The sequence below is a fragment of the Diabrotica virgifera genome, chromosome 8 (genome assembly GCF_917563875.1).
Source record: "Diabrotica virgifera virgifera chromosome 8, PGI_DIABVI_V3a".
NCBI lineage: Eukaryota > Metazoa > Arthropoda > Insecta > Coleoptera > Chrysomelidae > Diabrotica > Diabrotica virgifera.
Window position 1 is genome coordinate 70,842,670 of NC_065450.1, and position 16,914 is coordinate 70,859,583.

A 16,914-nucleotide genomic window follows, 5' to 3' on the forward strand; every position below is an offset into this window, starting at 1 on the left:
AAGAATAATATTTTTCGATAAAATATTTATTCTTTCAACAGTATGAAAGTGGAATTTTGATTAGATATACATAGAATCCCCCTTGAACGAATTTTTAGGGTTTTTATCTATTATAATAAGCAAGTAGTCATCGCGACGGACGTCGGGTTTGTATTAATCTATTGGCGCGTAGCGACGCCAGGGGTCTCAATTGTTGTGTTTGGTGTTTGAAAAATAAATTGTTGCCAGTATTATTTGAAGGGTTGTCGAGACTAACGTATCGTATTGTAGTTTTACCTTATACTAGACGTGTTCGCGAGACTCCAAATCGGTTTATTTAAGCTTTGAGGTAAGTTGCTTGGTTTAACCCATTATAGGCCAGCGTCCTATTTATAGATCACTAAAATTTTTATTTTTTTTCAACCCTTAAAATTTGTTCAAATTAAAAAAAAATCAGTAGATATTTAGGACTGTAGTAAACTGAATTATACTTGTTGTATTATACATTATATGCCACCGTCCTATTTATAGATCACTGAAATTTTAAATCATCATCATTCTTTTTGCCTTATCCCTATGCGGGGTCGGCTTCCCTAATTGCATTTCTCCACACAATTCTATCTTGGGCCATATCAATGTTAATCCCCTTTACCAACATGTCCTGCCTTATCGTCTCCCCAGGTCTTCTTTGGTCTTCTTCTCCTACTCCTTCCAGGAATCTGCACTTCAGCTATTCCTCGTATTGAGTGATTAACGTCTCGACGTTGAACATGACCAAACCATCTCAATCTATGCTCTCTCATTTTGGCATCAATTGGTGCCACACCTAGACTTCCCCTAATATACTCATTTCTAATTTTACCCTTCTTTGTCACTCCACTCATCCATCTAAGCATTCTCATTTCCGCCACATGCATTCGTTGTTCCTCTTTCTTTTTCACTGTCCAACATTCAGTTCCGTATTTCTCCATTACTCTGTAATACCGATCCTAGGTATTTAAAACTATTGCTTTTCACAATCATTTCACCATCCAAAGATACCATTTTATTTGTAGTAACTCCATCTTTAAATGAACATTCCAAATACTCTGTTTTTGTCCTACTAAGTTTTAAACCTTTTTCCTCCAGAGCTTGTCTCCACTGTTCCAGTTTTTGTTCTAAGTCTCTTTCACTATTTCCTATTAACACTACATCATCAGCATACATTAGGCACCATGGAATGCTACCCTGTAGTTTTGCTGTTATCTGGTCCAAAACTAATGAGAATAAATAAGGACTAAGCACCGAGCCTTGGTGCAATCCTACTTTCACCTGAAATTTATCAGTCTCTCCCACATCTGTCCTAACACTAGTCGTTACTCCCTCATACATATCTCCCACAAACTTTACATATTCGCCAGGGACTCCTTTCTTATTGAGTGCCCACCACAGAATCTCTCGAGGAACTCTATCATATGCTTTCTCAAGATCAATGAATACCATATGAGCGTTGGTCTCTTTATGCCTGTATTTTTCCATCAGTTGCTACAATGAAAATTGTAACCATTTACTCTTATTTCCGCAGGTAGGGCTTTTGTCGTTCCCAGTTCATTTCTAAATCCAAATTGTGTGTCAATAATGTCTTGCTCAAGTTTGTTGTGTATTCTCTGGTCCTGCTGTGTAATTTTTAAAAACATTTCGAGCTTATGACTCTTTAAACTTATCCAGTGGTCTTGGCATTCTTTTGTATTTCTTTTTTTTTTTGGCTTTGTTATGAACGTTGACATTAGGTCAACGAGGTCCATAAAACTCAAAAAAGGGTCAAGATACCTAACTAGGTCAAAGTCACGGGAGCACCTTGTTTCTCTGGTATGAACGAAATATTTTGAATGGAAATAACTCGACAAAAAGTGTTTATATATATACAATCTTATTAATACCGTTTATTTACTTAATGGTAAAATACAGACAGTATTGGCGTTGTTGTATTTGCTTATGCCTAAAGTCCATATAGGAAATTGCTCGTACAGATAACATGTAAAATATGATTATTACTTTTTATCGATTTGGAGACATGTCAGTATTTGTTTGATTAAGAATTACTATTACAAAAATGAATAACCATTTTCAATTTCGTTGCAAAACGAAAATACAGCCGAACCATATTCCAGTCCAATCAGAGAGTGCTGCAAGCACCTCTACCGGTTTCGAAACTTATTAGTCTCTCATCAGGAGGCACATATGCTGCTCTCCCTGATCCAACCAAAACAAACCCCAGCGTGCAGTCCCGAATTGCAACGAACGAAATGGCATAGATGCCCTAGCGGCAACTGCTAGCAAAAGACTAAGTTTTCACTCTAATGGCATACAACATATCCCACCAGAATGAAAACAATGGGAACCTTCTCTGGTTACACCTCCGAGGCTTCTACAATTTGCAAGCCATACGGATGCTGAGACTAAGGAAGATGAGGGAATTCTACAATTTACAATTCACGTCACATCTGCCCAGCGCGGTAAAGTTCCAACGAGACTGGTTCCCTTCATACTCCACACAGAGTAAATGTAAAACAAAAATGAATAACCATTTTCAATTTCGTTGCAAAACGAAAATACAGCCGAACCATATTCCAGTCCAATCAGAGAGTGCTGCAAGCACCTCTACCGGTTTCGAAACTTATTAGTCTCTCATCAGGAGGCACATATGCTGCTCTCCCTGATCCAACCAAAACAAACCCCAGCGTGCAGTCCCGAATTGCAACGAACGAAATGGCATAGATGCCCTAGCGGCAACTGCTAGCAAAAGACTAAGTTTTCACTCTAATGGCATACAACATATCCCACCAGAATGAAAACAATGGGAACCTTCTCTGGTTACACCTCCGAGGCTTCTACAATTTGCAAGCCATACGGATGCTGAGACTAAGGAAGATGAGGGAATTCTACAATTTACAATTCACGTCACATCTGCCCAGCGCGGTAAAGTTCCAACGAGACTGGTTCCCTTCATACTCCACACAGAGTAAATGTAAAACAAAAATGAATAACCATTTTCAATTTCGTTGCAAAACGAAAATACAGCCGAACCATATTCCAGTCCAATCAGAGAGTGCTGCAAGCACCTCTACCGGTTTCGAAACTTATTAGTCTCTCATCAGGAGGCACATATGCTGCTCTCCCTGATCCAACCAAAACAAACCCCAGCGTGCAGTCCCGAATTGCAACGAACGAAATGGCATAGATGCCCTAGCGGCAACTGCTAGCAAAAGACTAAGTTTTCACTCTAATGGCATACAACATATCCCACCAGAATGAAAACAATGGGAACCTTCTCTGGTTACACCTCCGAGGCTTCTACAATTTGCAAGCCATACGGATGCTGAGACTAAGGAAGATGAGGGAATTCTACAATTTACAATTCACGTCACATCTGCCCAGCGCGGTAAAGTTCCAACGAGACTGGTTCCCTTCATACTCCACACAGAGTAAATGTAAAACAAAAATGAATAACCATTTTCAATTTCGTTGCAAAACGAAAATACAGCCGAACCATATTCCAGTCCAATCAGAGAGTGCTGCAAGCACCTCTACCGGTTTCGAAACTTATTAGTCTCTCATCAGGAGGCACATATGCTGCTCTCCCTGATCCAACCAAAACAAACCCCAGCGTGCAGTCCCGAATTGCAACGAACGAAATGGCATAGATGCCCTAGCGGCAACTGCTAGCAAAAGACTAAGTTTTCACTCTAATGGCATACAACATATCCCACCAGAATGAAAACAATGGGAACCTTCTCTGGTTACACCTCCGAGGCTTCTACAATTTGCAAGCCATACGGATGCTGAGACTAAGGAAGATGAGGGAATTCTACAATTTACAATTCACGTCACATCTGCCCAGCGCGGTAAAGTTCCAACGAGACTGGTTCCCTTCATACTCCACACAGAGTAAATGTAAAACAAAAATGAATAACCATTTTCAATTTCGTTGCAAAACGAAAATACAGCCGAACCATATTCCAGTCCAATCAGAGAGTGCTGCAAGCACCTCTACCGGTTTCGAAACTTATTAGTCTCTCATCAGGAGGCACATATGCTGCTCTCCCTGATCCAACCAAAACAAACCCCAGCGTGCAGTCCCGAATTGCAACGAACGAAATGGCATAGATGCCCTAGCGGCAACTGCTAGCAAAAGACTAAGTTTTCACTCTAATGGCATACAACATATCCCACCAGAATGAAAACAATGGGAACCTTCTCTGGTTACACCTCCGAGGCTTCTACAATTTGCAAGCCATACGGATGCTGAGACTAAGGAAGATGAGGGAATTCTACAATTTACAATTCACGTCACATCTGCCCAGCGCGGTAAAGTTCCAACGAGACTGGTTCCCTTCATACTCCACACAGAGTAAATGTAAAACAAAAATGAATAACCATTTTCAATTTCGTTGCAAAACGAAAATACAGCCGAACCATATTCCAGTCCAATCAGAGAGTGCTGCAAGCACCTCTACCGGTTTCGAAACTTATTAGTCTCTCATCAGGAGGCACATATGCTGCTCTCCCTGATCCAACCAAAACAAACCCCAGCGTGCAGTCCCGAATTGCAACGAACGAAATGGCATAGATGCCCTAGCGGCAACTGCTAGCAAAAGACTAAGTTTTCACTCTAATGGCATACAACATATCCCACCAGAATGAAAACAATGGGAACCTTCTCTGGTTACACCTCCGAGGCTTCTACAATTTGCAAGCCATACGGATGCTGAGACTAAGGAAGATGAGGGAATTCTACAATTTACAATTCACGTCACATCTGCCCAGCGCGGTAAAGTTCCAACGAGACTGGTTCCCTTCATACTCCACACAGAGTAAATGTAAAACAAAAATGAATAACCATTTTCAATTTCGTTGCAAAACGAAAATACAGCCGAACCATATTCCAGTCCAATCAGAGAGTGCTGCAAGCACCTCTACCGGTTTCGAAACTTATTAGTCTCTCATCAGGAGGCACATATGCTGCTCTCCCTGATCCAACCAAAACAAACCCCAGCGTGCAGTCCCGAATTGCAACGAACGAAATGGCATAGATGCCCTAGCGGCAACTGCTAGCAAAAGACTAAGTTTTCACTCTAATGGCATACAACATATCCCACCAGAATGAAAACAATGGGAACCTTCTCTGGTTACACCTCCGAGGCTTCTACAATTTGCAAGCCATACGGATGCTGAGACTAAGGAAGATGAGGGAATTCTACAATTTACAATTCACGTCACATCTGCCCAGCGCGGTAAAGTTCCAACGAGACTGGTTCCCTTCATACTCCACACAGAGTAAATGTAAAACAAAAATGAATAACCATTTTCAATTTCGTTGCAAAACGAAAATACAGCCGAACCATATTCCAGTCCAATCAGAGAGTGCTGCAAGCACCTCTACCGGTTTCGAAACTTATTAGTCTCTCATCAGGAGGCACATATGCTGCTCTCCCTGATCCAACCAAAACAAACCCCAGCGTGCAGTCCCGAATTGCAACGAACGAAATGGCATAGATGCCCTAGCGGCAACTGCTAGCAAAAGACTAAGTTTTCACTCTAATGGCATACAACATATCCCACCAGAATGAAAACAATGGGAACCTTCTCTGGTTACACCTCCGAGGCTTCTACAATTTGCAAGCCATACTGGTGGGATATGTTGTATGCCATTAGAGTGAAAACTTAGTCTTTTGCTAGCAGTTGCCGCTAGGGCATCTATGCCATTTCGTTCGTTGCAATTCGGGACTGCACGCTGGGGTTTGTTTTGGTTGGATCAGGGAGAGCAGCATATGTGCCTCCTGATGAGAGACTAATAAGTTTCGAAACCGGTAGAGGTGCTTGCAGCACTCTCTGATTGGACTGGAATATGGTTCGGCTGTATTTTCGTTTTGCAACGAAATTGAAAATGGTTATTCATTTTTGTTTTACATTTACTCTGTGTGGAGTATGAAGGGAACCAGTCTCGTTGGAACTTTACCGCGCTGGGCAGATGTGACGTGAATTGTAAATTGTAGAATTCCCTCATCTTCCTTAGTCTCAGCATCCGTATGGCTTGCAAATTGTAGAAGCCTCGGAGGTGTAACCAGAGAAGGTTCCCATTGTTTTCATTCTGGTGGGATATGTTGTATGCCATTAGAGTGAAAACTTAGTCTTTTGCTAGCAGTTGCCGCTAGGGCATCTATGCCATTTCGTTCGTTGCAATTCGGGACTGCACGCTGGGGTTTGTTTTGGTTGGATCAGGGAGAGCAGCATATGTGCCTCCTGATGAGAGACTAATAAGTTTCGAAACCGGTAGAGGTGCTTGCAGCACTCTCTGATTGGACTGGAATATGGTTCGGCTGTATTTTCGTTTTGCAACGAAATTGAAAATGGTTATTCATTTTTGTTTTACATTTACTCTGTGTGGAGTATGAAGGGAACCAGTCTCGTTGGAACTTTACCGCGCTGGGCAGATGTGACGTGAATTGTAAATTGTAGAATTCCCTCATCTTCCTTAGTCTCAGCATCCGTATGGCTTGCAAATTGTAGAAGCCTCGGAGGTGTAACCAGAGAAGGTTCCCATTGTTTTCATTCTGGTGGGATATGTTGTATGCCATTAGAGTGAAAACTTAGTCTTTTGCTAGCAGTTGCCGCTAGGGCATCTATGCCATTTCGTTCGTTGCAATTCGGGACTGCACGCTGGGGTTTGTTTTGGTTGGATCAGGGAGAGCAGCATATGTGCCTCCTGATGAGAGACTAATAAGTTTCGAAACCGGTAGAGGTGCTTGCAGCACTCTCTGATTGGACTGGAATATGGTTCGGCTGTATTTTCGTTTTGCAACGAAATTGAAAATGGTTATTCATTTTTGTTTTACATTTACTCTGTGTGGAGTATGAAGGGAACCAGTCTCGTTGGAACTTTACCGCGCTGGGCAGATGTGACGTGAATTGTAAATTGTAGAATTCCCTCATCTTCCTTAGTCTCAGCATCCGTATGGCTTGCAAATTGTAGAAGCCTCGGAGGTGTAACCAGAGAAGGTTCCCATTGTTTTCATTCTGGTGGGATATGTTGTATGCCATTAGAGTGAAAACTTAGTCTTTTGCTAGCAGTTGCCGCTAGGGCATCTATGCCATTTCGTTCGTTGCAATTCGGGACTGCACGCTGGGGTTTGTTTTGGTTGGATCAGGGAGAGCAGCATATGTGCCTCCTGATGAGAGACTAATAAGTTTCGAAACCGGTAGAGGTGCTTGCAGCACTCTCTGATTGGACTGGAATATGGTTCGGCTGTATTTTCGTTTTGCAACGAAATTGAAAATGGTTATTCATTTTTGTTTTACATTTACTCTGTGTGGAGTATGAAGGGAACCAGTCTCGTTGGAACTTTACCGCGCTGGGCAGATGTGACGTGAATTGTAAATTGTAGAATTCCCTCATCTTCCTTAGTCTCAGCATCCGTATGGCTTGCAAATTGTAGAAGCCTCGGAGGTGTAACCAGAGAAGGTTCCCATTGTTTTCATTCTGGTGGGATATGTTGTATGCCATTAGAGTGAAAACTTAGTCTTTTGCTAGCAGTTGCCGCTAGGGCATCTATGCCATTTCGTTCGTTGCAATTCGGGACTGCACGCTGGGGTTTGTTTTGGTTGGATCAGGGAGAGCAGCATATGTGCCTCCTGATGAGAGACTAATAAGTTTCGAAACCGGTAGAGGTGCTTGCAGCACTCTCTGATTGGACTGGAATATGGTTCGGCTGTATTTTCGTTTTGCAACGAAATTGAAAATGGTTATTCATTTTTGTTTTACATTTACTCTGTGTGGAGTATGAAGGGAACCAGTCTCGTTGGAACTTTACCGCGCTGGGCAGATGTGACGTGAATTGTAAATTGTAGAATTCCCTCATCTTCCTTAGTCTCAGCATCCGTATGGCTTGCAAATTGTAGAAGCCTCGGAGGTGTAACCAGAGAAGGTTCCCATTGTTTTCATTCTGGTGGGATATGTTGTATGCCATTAGAGTGAAAACTTAGTCTTTTGCTAGCAGTTGCCGCTAGGGCATCTATGCCATTTCGTTCGTTGCAATTCGGGACTGCACGCTGGGGTTTGTTTTGGTTGGATCAGGGAGAGCAGCATATGTGCCTCCTGATGAGAGACTAATAAGTTTCGAAACCGGTAGAGGTGCTTGCAGCACTCTCTGATTGGACTGGAATATGGTTCGGCTGTATTTTCGTTTTGCAACGAAATTGAAAATGGTTATTCATTTTTGTTTTACATTTACTCTGTGTGGAGTATGAAGGGAACCAGTCTCGTTGGAACTTTACCGCGCTGGGCAGATGTGACGTGAATTGTAAATTGTAGAATTCCCTCATCTTCCTTAGTCTCAGCATCCGTATGGCTTGCAAATTGTAGAAGCCTCGGAGGTGTAACCAGAGAAGGTTCCCATTGTTTTCATTCTGGTGGGATATGTTGTATGCCATTAGAGTGAAAACTTAGTCTTTTGCTAGCAGTTGCCGCTAGGGCATCTATGCCATTTCGTTCGTTGCAATTCGGGACTGCACGCTGGGGTTTGTTTTGGTTGGATCAGGGAGAGCAGCATATGTGCCTCCTGATGAGAGACTAATAAGTTTCGAAACCGGTAGAGGTGCTTGCAGCACTCTCTGATTGGACTGGAATATGGTTCGGCTGTATTTTCGTTTTGCAACGAAATTGAAAATGGTTATTCATTTTTGTTTTACATTTACTCTGTGTGGAGTATGAAGGGAACCAGTCTCGTTGGAACTTTACCGCGCTGGGCAGATGTGACGTGAATTGTAAATTGTAGAATTCCCTCATCTTCCTTAGTCTCAGCATCCGTATGGCTTGCAAATTGTAGAAGCCTCGGAGGTGTAACCAGAGAAGGTTCCCATTGTTTTCATTCTGGTGGGATATGTTGTATGCCATTAGAGTGAAAACTTAGTCTTTTGCTAGCAGTTGCCGCTAGGGCATCTATGCCATTTCGTTCGTTGCAATTCGGGACTGCACGCTGGGGTTTGTTTTGGTTGGATCAGGGAGAGCAGCATATGTGCCTCCTGATGAGAGACTAATAAGTTTCGAAACCGGTAGAGGTGCTTGCAGCACTCTCTGATTGGACTGGAATATGGTTCGGCTGTATTTTCGTTTTGCAACGAAATTGAAAATGGTTATTCATTTTTGTTTTACATTTACTCTGTGTGGAGTATGAAGGGAACCAGTCTCGTTGGAACTTTACCGCGCTGGGCAGATGTGACGTGAATTGTAAATTGTAGAATTCCCTCATCTTCCTTAGTCTCAGCATCCGTATGGCTTGCAAATTGTAGAAGCCTCGGAGGTGTAACCAGAGAAGGTTCCCATTGTTTTCATTCTGGTGGGATATGTTGTATGCCATTAGAGTGAAAACTTAGTCTTTTGCTAGCAGTTGCCGCTAGGGCATCTATGCCATTTCGTTCGTTGCAATTCGGGACTGCACGCTGGGGTTTGTTTTGGTTGGATCAGGGAGAGCAGCATATGTGCCTCCTGATGAGAGACTAATAAGTTTCGAAACCGGTAGAGGTGCTTGCAGCACTCTCTGATTGGACTGGAATATGGTTCGGCTGTATTTTCGTTTTGCAACGAAATTGAAAATGGTTATTCATTTTTGTTTTACATTTACTCTGTGTGGAGTATGAAGGGAACCAGTCTCGTTGGAACTTTACCGCGCTGGGCAGATGTGACGTGAATTGTAAATTGTAGAATTCCCTCATCTTCCTTAGTCTCAGCATCCGTATGGCTTGCAAATTGTAGAAGCCTCGGAGGTGTAACCAGAGAAGGTTCCCATTGTTTTCATTCTGGTGGGATATGTTGTATGCCATTAGAGTGAAAACTTAGTCTTTTGCTAGCAGTTGCCGCTAGGGCATCTATGCCATTTCGTTCGTTGCAATTCGGGACTGCACGCTGGGGTTTGTTTTGGTTGGATCAGGGAGAGCAGCATATGTGCCTCCTGATGAGAGACTAATAAGTTTCGAAACCGGTAGAGGTGCTTGCAGCACTCTCTGATTGGACTGGAATATGGTTCGGCTGTATTTTCGTTTTGCAACGAAATTGAAAATGGTTATTCATTTTTGTTTTACATTTACTCTGTGTGGAGTATGAAGGGAACCAGTCTCGTTGGAACTTTACCGCGCTGGGCAGATGTGACGTGAATTGTAAATTGTAGAATTCCCTCATCTTCCTTAGTCTCAGCATCCGTATGGCTTGCAAATTGTAGAAGCCTCGGAGGTGTAACCAGAGAAGGTTCCCATTGTTTTCATTCTGGTGGGATATGTTGTATGCCATTAGAGTGAAAACTTAGTCTTTTGCTAGCAGTTGCCGCTAGGGCATCTATGCCATTTCGTTCGTTGCAATTCGGGACTGCACGCTGGGGTTTGTTTTGGTTGGATCAGGGAGAGCAGCATATGTGCCTCCTGATGAGAGACTAATAAGTTTCGAAACCGGTAGAGGTGCTTGCAGCACTCTCTGATTGGACTGGAATATGGTTCGGCTGTATTTTCGTTTTGCAACGAAATTGAAAATGGTTATTCATTTTTGTTTTACATTTACTCTGTGTGGAGTATGAAGGGAACCAGTCTCGTTGGAACTTTACCGCGCTGGGCAGATGTGACGTGAATTGTAAATTGTAGAATTCCCTCATCTTCCTTAGTCTCAGCATCCGTATGGCTTGCAAATTGTAGAAGCCTCGGAGGTGTAACCAGAGAAGGTTCCCATTGTTTTCATTCTGGTGGGATATGTTGTATGCCATTAGAGTGAAAACTTAGTCTTTTGCTAGCAGTTGCCGCTAGGGCATCTATGCCATTTCGTTCGTTGCAATTCGGGACTGCACGCTGGGGTTTGTTTTGGTTGGATCAGGGAGAGCAGCATATGTGCCTCCTGATGAGAGACTAATAAGTTTCGAAACCGGTAGAGGTGCTTGCAGCACTCTCTGATTGGACTGGAATATGGTTCGGCTGTATTTTCGTTTTGCAACGAAATTGAAAATGGTTATTCATTTTTGTTTTACATTTACTCTGTGTGGAGTATGAAGGGAACCAGTCTCGTTGGAACTTTACCGCGCTGGGCAGATGTGACGTGAATTGTAAATTGTAGAATTCCCTCATCTTCCTTAGTCTCAGCATCCGTATGGCTTGCAAATTGTAGAAGCCTCGGAGGTGTAACCAGAGAAGGTTCCCATTGTTTTCATTCTGGTGGGATATGTTGTATGCCATTAGAGTGAAAACTTAGTCAATTACTATTACTTTCATTCGTCATTTCCAATTGTGTTCAATTGAATGGTTAGGTATATTATATGAATATACGACATAACAGTAATTATGAATATGAACAACTGTACGTAGAGTTTCTTCTTCTGACAATAAAACAGTGAAAACTTTTAAAAATGTTAAAAATGTTTTTAAAAATAAAAACTTTTATTCAGTTGCAATGCGAAGCCAAAACTGTCTTAATTTTTACTTAGGTTAGAGAGCGCAACCAGCAGACCAGCACTCTTATCGACGATTTCACCTCTTGTTAGAGGCTCTTCAGAGAATGCATAGGCTGCTATCTCTACTCTAGGTAAAAATTTTCGACATTTATTAGTCTCCCATTGCAACTGACGTGAAGGTAGTAGGTGCGTAGCGGCATCTGCTAAATGAAAGTCGAAGTTTTTCAACCCAATAAAAATATTTGTAAAATAAAATATTTTTAAAAGATTTTCAATTGAAAAACTTATTGGACCATTTTCCTGGTGACAACCTCCATGGCTTCTAAAAATTGCAAGCCAGATGGATGCTGCAGTGAAGACAAGAGGGAATTCTAAAAAGTTGCAATTCACAACCCCGTCTACAGCTTGGTAAAGTTCCAACGGAAAATGGACCTAGTTACTCTATAGGAGTAATACTAATATAAAATAAAAATGTATACCATCTTTATTCAGTTGCAATGCGAAGCCAAAACTGTCTTAATTTTTACTTAGTTTAGAGAGCGCAACCAGCAGACCAGCACTCTTATCGACGATTTCACTTCTTGTTAGAGGCTCTTCAGAGAATGCATAGGCTGCTATCTCCACTCCAGGTAAAAATTTTCGATATTTATTAGCCCCCCATTTTAAAAATATTTTATTTTACAAATATTTCTATTAGGTTGAAAAACTTAGACTTTCATTTAGCAGATGCCGCTACGCACCTACTACCTTCACGTCAGTTGCAATGGGGGACTAATAAATGTCGAAAATTTTTACCTGGAGTAGAGATAGCACCCTATGCATTATCTGAAGAGCCTCTAACAAGAGGTGAAATCGTCGATAAGAGTGCTGGATGCGCTCTCTAACCTAAGTAAAAATTAAGACAGTTTTGGCCTCGTGTGTTGGGATACACAGCATCTCAGTAAACATCTTCTTAAGGCAAACTCTTTAATAATTAAATGCCCGTGGTAAAAACAAATATGTTTGTTTTTAATAAATACGATTAACCTAGATTACCACATCGATACATGCTAGTATTTGATACAAGGTCAAGTTGCAATAATAATCAATGTATGTTTGTTAGCAGTCAGCAGTTTTGAATCACTCTCACTTTTGCTTACCAAAACATAAAACAAAATAATCGACCTTTAATTATACTTTCACGGGGAACAGAAAAATCAATTAGTAGTTGAGATTCCAGCGAGTAACATCACATTAAGCAAATAATATACCACCAGCTACTTACCGTTAAATACTCCACGTATAAATAAATGTATTAACTGTGAGAGTTATTTACTACATCAACCCTTATGGTCGGGGGTAACCAACCCCTAATTATCTAAGGTGGCTCAGAAGTCAGGAGCCACCATACTCGCATTGCAACTGAATAAAAATGGTATACATTTTTATTTTATATTAGTATTACTCCTATAGAGTAACTAGGTCCATTTTCCGTTGGAACTTTACCAAACTGTAGACGGGGTTGTGAATTGCAACTTTTTAGAATTCCCTCTTGTCTTCACTGCATCATACATCTGGCTTGCAATTTTTAGAAGCCATAGAGGTTGTCACCAGGAAAATGGTCCAATAAGTTTTTCATTTAAAATCTTTTAAAAATATGTTATTTTACAAATATTTTTATTAGGTTGAAAAACTTAGACTGAAAAACTTTTGTTTTCAATTCTTCGACAAAATTGATTACAAATTAAGCTCAGCTTATTTTGAATTTTTAATTACAGTTAAGTGCAAACACACTGTAAAATACATCACATGAAAAAGGTACCAACGTATAGTCAGCCGAAACAAGAACGAAACCCGATTTGGGATTCGAAACGTTAATAAAACCATTTTTTTGGTAAAATTGTGGCTTACTTCCCATTAAAAATCGTTTATTAGAAACAGCTGTAGTGACGTTAATTTGTAGTAAATTTTGTGAAGGTATTGAAAACAATAGTATATTAAGTATGGAGAACGGTAAGGGTTTTATACCGATCGAAGACAATTGTTTGGAGGAGGAGCGGAGCGACGACTCCAATTATTGTCTGAGATCGGTTACCCTTAACGTTCGACATGCTTATAACGTTTTTTGCACGATTGATACCATTATAAATTATAAAATTAAACATTTTCGTCATATTGACTAGTTTCATTCATTTTATCAAGATAGATACTTTGGTTGTTAGGTAGTAACTATGGTGCATAACAACAATGGAGAATTGAGTTTTTATTTAGTTGTCAATAATTTTAAGTACAATTTTGATTATTATAAATTAAAATATGAGCGAAAGTGAATTTGAAGAAATTGAACGGGCTTGGGAAGAAGGGTGTTCCGCAATTATTCCCGAAAAATCCAAAATCAGTTATCAAAATACCTACCAAAGTTTTAAAAAATGGTGCGAAGGCAAGAATTTAAGAATCGAAGAAAAGACTCTATTGGCATATTTCGTTCAAAGACATATGCAGTTGAAAGCTCCTGGATGCCTCTGGGCAGAATATTCAATGATTAAATCCACCGTTTTTCTTTATGATGGCATTGATATTTCCAAGTTTTCAACTTTGATCGCGTATTTGAAGAAAAAAAATGTTGGCTATAGGCCTAAGAAAGCGAGCATTTTTACACGGGAGCAATTTTAAAAATTTCTGATGGAAGCACCGGATGAAGAATTTCTAGTTCACAAGGTAATATAAGCTAGTTTAGGTAAAAGAAATACTCTAATGAAGATTTTTTCATAATTTGTAGGTCGCAATGATATTGGGAATATCTGGTGCCTGTAGAAGAGAAGAATTATATAATATTACTATGAATGACATCCAACAAACCGATGGTTTAATGATTGTAAAAGTACCCAATACAAAAACGAACATCCAGCGTACTTTTACAGTCGTTAATAAACCAGACGATAAAATTCCATATTTAGAAATTCTGCAAAAGTATATAAAACTTCGTCCATTACAAGTAAAATCAAATCATTTGTTCTTAAGATACGCCAACGGAAAATGTTGTGCTCAAGTAATAGGGAAAGGGACAATCGGGGGCTGGCCTTCTCAAATTGCCAAATTCTTAAATTTGCCTAATCCCGAGAACTATACTGGCCATTCGTTCAGGAGGACATCAGCAACGCTTTTGGCTAATAAATGTGTTGATGTCCTTGGATTAAAGCGTCATGGAGGTTGGCGTTCATCGACAGTGGCAGAAAGCTATGTAGAAGATTGTCTTCAAAATAAAATAGATTTTGCCGAAAACATATTGTGCAATACTAGTAATACTACTAATGTATGCGATTCTGCGGGAGTTTCTGTTAGAAGTGAAACCACAGCCCAAACAAGTGGGATTTCATTAAATAATTTAACAAATTGTACCATAAGTTTCAATATTAATAAATAATTCGTTAGTTTTCTTTATTCTTTCAAAAAATAAATTAAAATTAAGAGATTTTTTAACTCGACGGTAATTGAATTACTTACCGTCGAGTTGGAGTACTTACCGTCGAGTTGGATTACTTACCGTCGAGTTGCTAGTAAATGTCACCTACTGACGTAAAATCTGTCACGGTAAACAGTCAAAAATGATCAATCGTGCAAAAAAATTTTTTAGTGTTTTCTTGTTAGATAAAATGAACTCCAATCAAGTATCGAATCAATCACTTATATTCTTCTTTTTTATGTGCCGTCTTCTACCGAAGGCTAGCGACCATCAAAAGATGTTTTCAATTTCTACGTCAGGGTCCCAATTATCACTTACTGTTTCCCAGTTTGATCGGTTTTATTCCAGTGAATCGGTTTATTATATTATGGACCTAGAGTAAAGGTGGCTCAAATACTATAAGCTCGTTGAATCCATTTCACGCGTTGGATTAGACTGCAGTTTCCCTTGGGTCCCCGTTTATAGATTGTGATGTTTTTTGCCTTCTCTACTATCTTCTTCCACTATCTCCTGTTCTAAATCTGTTCTCTCCAGTTTGCAATTTCCAACTTTGATATATCGTCTAATAGTTGATCTTCCCATCTTATATTTGGTCTTCCTCTTGGTCTATTTTTTACTGGTTTCCAGTTCATTATCTTCCTGATCGGTTCTTCTTTGTGTATGCCCAAACCATCTGAGTCATTGTGCTTTAATGAATTTCACTATATCTTCTCCTTCAGTTATATTTATTATTTCATTATTCATAAGCTTTCTAGATTGACCTGCTTCTGTCTTTACTGGGCCATGTATTCTTCTCATAATTTTTCTCTCAATTATTCTTAATTTTTCTTCGTCTTTTTTTATAAGGCACATTACCTCTGCTCAATAGGCTGGTCTAATTGCGGCTGTATAATTTTTGATTTTGTTGTTGCTCAGGTTTTTGTCCAGTAGTCGGTGATATTTCCAATATACTCTATTACCTGTTTTAATTCTTTCGTTTATCTCTATTATACTCCTTCCATTTTTGCAGTTAACCATCACAATCTACCCTTTGGAATGTATTTTCACCTATCTTTATTTCTGTTATTCTGTTTACATTGTCTCTTGTGGTTATTAGGTATTTTATTTTATTCTCTTCTAGTCTTTTTTATCTCGTGCTACCAGTCCCAGGTCATCCGCATATTCTATGACCTGTGTTGAGCTTCGAATAATTGTCTTTTCCAGCCCTGTGTCCCTGATTACTCCTTCTAGAGCAATATTTAATAGTGTCGTTAACATAATGTTTCCTTGTTTTACCCCAAGTTCTATTTTGATGTCGTTTGTATCTCCTTCACTTGTTTTTTAACTTTTGCTGTTGAGTCTTTCACTGTCATTCTAGTCAGTCTTATTAATTTTGCAGGTATGTCTATTCTTTTTATTTCCTTTAGTAGCTGTTGTCTATATATGCTGTTGAAAGTCTGTTGAAAGTCAATGAATAGTATGTGTAATTCTATGTCATGTTCATAGCTTTTTTCAATTGTTTGTGTTAGTACGTGTATTGCATCTATTGTGGATCTTACTTTTCTAAAGCCCTGTTGATATGGTCCTATATTTTTTCTGTGTATTGACTTAGTCGGTTCTCTGAATCTGCTTTTTGGTTGTTTTTGTATAGGTCCGTGACATGTTTTTCCCAATCATTTTTGTTTATTTTTGTAATAGCTTTTGTGGTACTATATTGTTGTTTTATATATTCGAATAATTTCTTGTTATCTTTATTATTCGTTTCTAATTCTTGCATTTGTTCGGAGATCTATGTGTCCTTCTTTCTTCTATAGAGTTTTTCAATGCTTCTTTTTCTTCTTTTCTATATTGGTTCAGTTGTTCCTGTTCGGCCCTCTGTTGCCATTTGTTTCTTGCGAGGTGCTTAAATTGACTTTTTGTAACATTGCTCATCAAACCATTCTTTCGATTCTTTGTTTTTTTTTGTTTTTTTTTTTAATCGGTTTACTCTTTCACTGTGTTTGTAACTAATATGTAGGTATGCAAACGAAGATTTTTATTGTAAAATATCAA

The 16,914-nt window shown here is 39.7% G+C and overlaps 1 protein-coding gene across 2 annotated transcripts in view; it reads left to right on the forward strand.

Annotated features, from left to right (window-relative positions):
• Positions 1 to 203: 203 nt before the first annotated feature.
• The window catches only part of LOC114340314 (kinesin-like protein KIF12), a 139,664-nt gene continuing 122,953 nt past the window's right edge, over positions 204 to 16,914 (forward strand). For both annotated transcript variants that reach the window (XM_050658316.1, XM_050658317.1), the window contains exon 1: positions 204 to 328. The gene's annotated coding sequence lies outside the window, so the exon portion shown is untranslated. The remainder of the gene's footprint in view (positions 329 to 16,914) is intronic.